Genomic DNA, 6,845 nt, shown 5'->3' on the forward strand with positions numbered 1-6,845 from the left:
TATTTTGACAAATTTATTTTTCTCTAATTATCCACATGTATAGGCATAGATAGTATGATTTTTAAAAATAACTAAATATAATTAGTGTATGATAAACAAATTTCATTTAAAAATTATAATGTAGAGTTAATATTGTAAATTAAACCTCAGAAATGGAAAAAGGAAACTCCATAGAAAAGGTGAAAGGCCTGGAAAATTTATCAGTTTACCAGTAGCAAAATTAGGAACTCTAAAACATCCTAGACAGTGACTTGAAATCAGGCAAATCCAGTATTACTATTTCTTTTCTGAGAAGGGAAATCAGGGTATTGACTTTATTACAAAAGGCTTCAGGGGGCGGGGGAAGGGGGGGTGACGCGCGCTCGGAGCGGGGGGCGGAGTTTGTATGTAGGGGTGGGGGGCTGGCTCGCAGCAGCCACTCTACAGGCGGGCTGATGGGCGGGCGGCCCGGTTCTGAGGCTAACGCTTTGCCTGGGTCCCAGCGCTGCGGCCGCTAGCCCGTGTCCTGGATGCCTTGCGTCCAGACCCTCCTCTGTCTCTTGGCTGCCGTGGGCGCATGTAGCGCGGTCGCTTTCCTTGGCTACTGCGTTTACTTCGACAAGAAGCGGAGGGGCGATCCCGAGTTCAAGTGGCGGTTGCGGGACAGTGAAAAGAAGAGCAGAACAGCGAAAGGCTAAGGAACGGGGTGTGCAGGTGGAGTGTTTTATTTATTTATTTGTTTGTTTATTTGTTTATTTATTCATTCATTCATTTATAGTGAGGCAATTTAAGTGACTTGCCCAAGGTCACACAGCTAGTAAGTGTTAAGTGTCTGAGGTCGAATTTGAACTCATGTCCTCCTGATTCCAGGGCTGGTGCTCTATCCACTGCACCACCTAGCTGCCTCTTGGTGAAGTGTTTTAAATAAACAGGTGTAACGTTGTATCTTGAGAGTCTTTGAAAAATGAAAAATTGTAAGAGTTCTTTCTTCAAGACGTGCAAATGGGAGAACTTTGGTTATCCAGAGGTGAACACAAAATGGGAGCTGAACATCTCAGCAATGCCATGGCAGCCACAGAAACTTCTGCAGGTTTTCAAACAAACTCTGCCCCCTACGGTGTTTGAGATGTTGACTCACAAACTACCCTTGGTATGCCAGCAATTTGAGGCAGAAATGAATGAACAGGAATGCCTTGAGTGAAAAATATTTCAGCTATGTATCCAGATAAGATTCCGGTCAGGATACTATGGTAATTCTTATATAAACAGCTGCTTGTTGATAAAAATATGAACTTAAATGTTGTCCCTTACTTTACTTTTGGTAATAAAAATAATTTTTATGTTAAGAAAAAAAAGAATGCTTCATTTAACGATATTTGAAAGGGCATGTCTCTTTACAGTCTTGCTAAGAACCACAAGCAGAAAATTGACTAGAAAATACATAGACTCCAAAGTCCCCAAAGTGAAGACAGTCACAAGAGGGTAGGACCCTAGTCCATGTCTGAGAACAGATTTTATTTAGAATTGTATGTGCCGGGGCAAAGAGACTGTCAGAGTCGACAGGGTGTTGAAATAGAGGGATGTCAATACCAGAAGGGCCCTTTCAGCTGTGGGATATTAGAATTCGTAGAGGCCTTTTAGCCCAATGAAGTTTAGGGGTGGAAGGATCCTCATAACATTCCTATTAGATAGCCCTTGTGGAGAGCTTTAAAGTTGGCAAAGCATTTTGAAATGTGAGCTCATTTGATCCTCACTCCAACCAGCTGAGCCAGTTGTCCATACTTATTGGCCTTTATGACTTTAAGCCAGAAGTCAAAAGGAAAGGATGAGGTCCTCTTGCCAGTAGAAAATCACCGCAAGTCCAAGCAATTAGCTAACCCTTCGGGCACCTCCTCTGGGACCCCATCCCCTCCTGCTCCCCAGACATATTCCCTACCTGTTTCTCGCTTTACCCCTTCTTCCCCACCTGCTTCCGTCCCTATGGGTCAACCACTGTCATACCACTCCATGACTGAGACTCCTCTTTGTCCACCGGCTGATCTCAGAACCTGTGCCCTCCACAGCCGAGCTCCGGCCACACTGGAAGTAGATGTCAGTATTCTTCTATTTTCCCCACCTAACAGCGGTCTCCACAACCTATCCAGCTGTACCCCTCACAGCTGTACCCCTGTCACAATCTGGGGGAGCTCCAATACGTTCTCTATTCTCCTGTTTTTTTCCCGTTCAGCAGCCAATCCCATCTGCTTTACCTAATCTGCAATCACCTACACCCATTCCTCCAGTGTCCTTTACCCCTCCTCCACCCACGAGGCAGCCAAAGACTGCTACCCCTCCCCCACCTACCTCACAAACTAACCTGCTGCCTCCACCTGAGCCTTTAGCCTCCTCTTCCGATCCCCAACCGGCTTCACCCAAGTCCATACCAGAGTCTCCCACTGGGAAGGCTACAACATTAATGCATGTTCCTTTTTCCATGAGCAGTTTATCTCAGATTAAAGAGAAATTGGGGTGTTACTCAGAGAACCCCACAAAGTTCATAGATGGCTTTAAGTCTGTGACAGTGCAATTTGACCTTTCCTGGACCTATTTGCAAATTTTTCTTGCCAGCTCTTGTACCCTAGATTAAAAAAAAAAAACAAACAGTTTTGGGACCTGGCGGTACAGGTCAGGGTTGAAAACTCACAGTTTGGAAATTGGGCTGGGGTCCCTGGATTTACAGCTGTCCCAGTTGTAGAACCAAGATGGGACTATCATAACAGGGAAGACAGGGCTCGTAGAAACCACATGGTCACCTGTCTGGTTGAGGGAATGAGAAGGGGGGTTAAGAAACAAGTCAATTATGAGAAGGTGAAGGAGATCACACAGGGGCCTGAGGAAAGCCCAGCTCTTTTCATAAGTTGCCTCATGGACTCTCTGAAGAAATATACGAACCTAGATCCCCAAAGAGATGTAGGAATAACAGTCCTCAATATTCATTTTATCAGCCAGTCTGCTCCTGACATTAGGAGAGAGCTCCAGAAGTTAGACTAGGGTCCCCAGATCCCATCCTTACAACTCCTTGATATCGCTTTTAGGGTTTTTAATAACAGGGACCTGGCAGTAGCCAAAGAGAGAGAAAAGATGGCTCATGCCCGCTCCATAGACCAAGCTTCTATAATAGCAGCAGCCATCACCACATCTGCTACCAGCAGAACTCCGGCTGGCCGAGATTCTGACAGCTGCAGTAAACCGGGACACAGAAGTGGGGGACGCCACACGAAGGTGAGGCCAGCTCTCCTACCTCTTTGTCCCCAGGGCAGCACCCAAGAGATCAGCCTAGCGAGAATCCAGGGCTCTGCAGCCTGGCCTCCTGGCCAGCACCTTGTCAGGCCCATGGCCAAGCTGGACATAGGAGGCAAGTCTAGGAATGGTTTAGGGACGGCCTCTGTCTTACTCTCTGGTTCAGGTCCTAGCATGCAATCAAGGCACAAAGTGGGGATGGGGTAAAAAGGACTCTAAAAAAATGTAGACAGACACTGCCTCTCACAGAACTAGGCTTTGATATGATTACTTAACTCTGGTAAAAGAGGCCACACCCTATCCTGCATTCAGCACTTCCAGCTTCCACTGGGAAAATAGTGGTCACACTTTACTCCTGATCTGATCAAGTCCCTTTTCGTTTTTGCTCTGGTCAGTTTTAATTTTTTGTTTAAGTCTATTCCATCTAGGCTCAAGGATTCATGGCACTGTGCCTACGTGTCACCTCTGGACCTCACAACGCCTCACCTGGGACCAGGCCTTCTCCACTTCTCCTCTCCCCCTCCCTTGTGCCATGATTTCTTTGACACCCGCTCAGCATGAAGCAGTTTCAGAAGAATCTTCGTCCCCTTTCCTTATATAGAGAGAAGTGGGGAATGTTGAGGGCGCAGAGCACCCCAGAAGTTCTCTGGGGCACATCTAGAAATCTTCTCCTTGAGAAACTAAACCAGAGGACAGATAGCCTAGAGAGATAAGTGGAACCAGATCAGACTGAGCTAGCTGTGGGACCTCCACCCTTCATTCTGATCTCCCTAACCCCTGGGGAGATAAGTTTGGGTGTGGCTGCAGCCTTTGTGTCCTGAAGAGAGAGATGGCTTGAGAGATCCATAGCCACCCCTCACCCAGCTCCTCTAGTCACCACAGGTGGGGAATGGTCCTCCCTCACTAAAGGAACTTTCCACAGTCAAATGGTCACCCTCCCCCCATCAGTCCTCTATAAAAGAACCTGCCAGTCTCCTGCTCGAGGAGATTGGTACCTCTGAGCCATATGCTTTGTGCCTATCTCCCCATGAGAAGTCCAAGGATTTCTTTCTTGGTTTCCCTTCCCTTCCCTTGCCCCTAAATAAACTACCGTCTTATTCTAACTGCTTTTGTGTGCAAGAGGGTGTAATTCTTTAAAGAGGAATTCCTAAGGACCCCAGCTCCTAACCCAAACCCCCACCCAATTTTCCCCATAACAAATCCATATCCTGCATATCATCTTTCAGACCTTGGTATTGAATATCACCGTACCAGTTTGAGCTCTGCAAAATCCATTCCGGAGGGAGGGGGGCAGAGCCCTTGTGAAATTTGAAGGTTTCCTTGGGGGTTCAGATCTTTAGTTTTCTTGGGGTATCACGGCATTCCCAGAACACAGATTTTAGCTTCGCTTCAGTTTTGTAGCAGAGGGATCGTTCAGCAGGACTTGGTCAGCCCCTTTCAACCTGGGTTGCAGGAAATCCTTGCCTAGATGTGTTTTCCAATAGACACAATCTCTGGGTTGCAACTTCAGGGTATTCTGATTCAGAATGAGTTCCTAGAAAACAACTAAGAAACAAGGTCGTTAAGGTCTCAAAAGTGTTGAGCGAGTCCCAGCAGTAGGAAGGATAGAAGGGACCTTTTGGTGAGGAGTTACTGGAAGGAGAAAAAGGGGCATGGGACAACTGGTGAGGATTTCAAAGGGTGAAAGAGAATATTTACCAAAAGGGGCTGCCCTAAGTTGCAGGGGAAGAAGGGGCAGGGCTTTTGTCCTTCACAGACCAAAATTATCCATACAGAATATTAATCTAACTGATACATTCTACTAAAATATTGGGACTGCTTGACTATGTACGTTGCAGTGGTTTGCCTGTAAGAAAAATCTCAACCGGGGCGGCTAGGTGGCGCAGTGGATAGAGCACCGGCCCTGGAGTCAGGAGGACCTCAGTTCAAATCCAGCCTCAGACAGTTAACACTTACTAGCTGTGTGACCTTGGGCAAGTCACTTAACCCCAATTGCCTCACTAAAAAAGAAAAATCTCAACCCACCAGAAAAATTTGCAAACCCTGACTAATATACTAAGGAAAGTGGGAGCTAAATAAAAATCAATCTGCCAGACTTGAAAAGGTGCCTCAGGGAGAGGGAATTTCCCAAGGGGCTTCAGGGGGAGGCCTTAGGGGCCTTTTACATTTTATTTGGGACACATTTCACATTGTAGATATATGCAGCTCATCTCCTTTTTCCATGCCAATATTTGCAGCCCTAACTAAGCAGACTGTCAGAGCTCCAGTGACTTAAAGAGTGCAGGTATACTATCATAGGCCAACAGAGAGAATCAGGGAGAACTGGGCATCCCCTTGGCCCATATCAGATCCCAGAGTTTTTATCCTTTTTGGAGCCTTCCCTTCATCATCTGTCTTAGATGGGACAGGACACAGTCTCTTAGATAGCAGTAAGCTCTGCTGGGGTCAATGTTAATTTTTTTGACACCTAAAATCTCTTTATTATTTCCAAAATATACAAGAACCAGGGAGTGACGGCAGCAAAGGACACATTCTTGGGCCACAGGTATGCATTAGAGGGGGGCAGGAGCTCAGGCAAAGGTGGATCCGTTCCAGCCCACGTTGGCAGCGCTTATGTCATAGTAATTGATATAGATCCTGTCTCTGGGAATTTTGAGGTGCTTGGTGAGCAGCTCACAGAGGTGTTTGCTTTACACCTTGTTCTGGGGCACAGGCTTCAGAGGGCACATGGGTCCAAGGAGCCCTGAAGGCCACCAGCTGGTCCGCCGAAATGTGCACCGCAATGTATTGGGCCGGCTTTCCTGTGGCCTTGGCCAGCTGTGTGGTGAGCTCACTCAGCAGGGGTCGGGCACTACAGAATGCAGCAATTTGGTGTGCATCACAAACATGGGCATCTTGGTGGTGGCTCCAGCGGGCAGTGGCAGGGAGGCGGGGAGGTGGGAACAGAGCGTGGATGAGCAGCAGGCCGCTTGAGCCAAGTAAGCCTCCACATGTCCTCACCTGCCTCACCACCATGGACCCACTGGCCAAAAGAGGCTCAATGTTAATTTATTAACATTATTACTTATTTGTTATTGTTAATTAATCATGAAGCTCTGTGCCGCTTCTACAGCCTCACTTACAACCTTCTCACACTTTATAAATGCTAGCTACACCCTATATCATGAGAGCCATTAAGAATTAACTTCTTCATATGTGTTAGCAATGAACTGGTTTCCAAAGACAAATGGAGGCCATTTCAAATGTTCTTCAATTCACCCTTTAATTTTTAGAAAAAAATCAACTCTCCTCATGGTCAAGAGTAGGAACATTTCCTGTGGTACTTTATGAAGGCACTCAATGGAATTTGCCATGACACCTCCATTGGAAGTGATGAAACCCACATATGTTACAATCCTTTTATCATTTCATTGAAATAAATGCTGCCTATTATAACTATGCCTAATGTTGTATATAAAATTATCCTATGCGGGCATAGAGATTAGTACAATTGAACCAAGAAATATAATTGAATCAATGTCTGTCCATTGAATGTATTATGTTTTTCTAGGACCCCTCAGAGATTTTCCCATTGGGGCCTCTTGTGC

General features: G+C 46.2%; 2 pseudogenes; one reads left to right on the forward strand and one right to left on the reverse strand.

Annotated features, from left to right (window-relative positions):
• Positions 1-509: 509 nt before the first annotated feature.
• On the forward strand, positions 510-1,180 carry LOC122733882 (annotated as a pseudogene).
• A 4,648-nt stretch (positions 1,181-5,828) lies between these two features.
• LOC122734179 lies at positions 5,829-6,152 on the reverse strand (annotated as a pseudogene).
• Between the last annotated feature and the right edge of the window lie 693 nt (positions 6,153-6,845).

This window comes from Dromiciops gliroides, chromosome X (genome assembly GCF_019393635.1).
Source record: "Dromiciops gliroides isolate mDroGli1 chromosome X, mDroGli1.pri, whole genome shotgun sequence".
Classification (NCBI taxonomy): domain Eukaryota; kingdom Metazoa; phylum Chordata; class Mammalia; order Microbiotheria; family Microbiotheriidae; genus Dromiciops; species Dromiciops gliroides.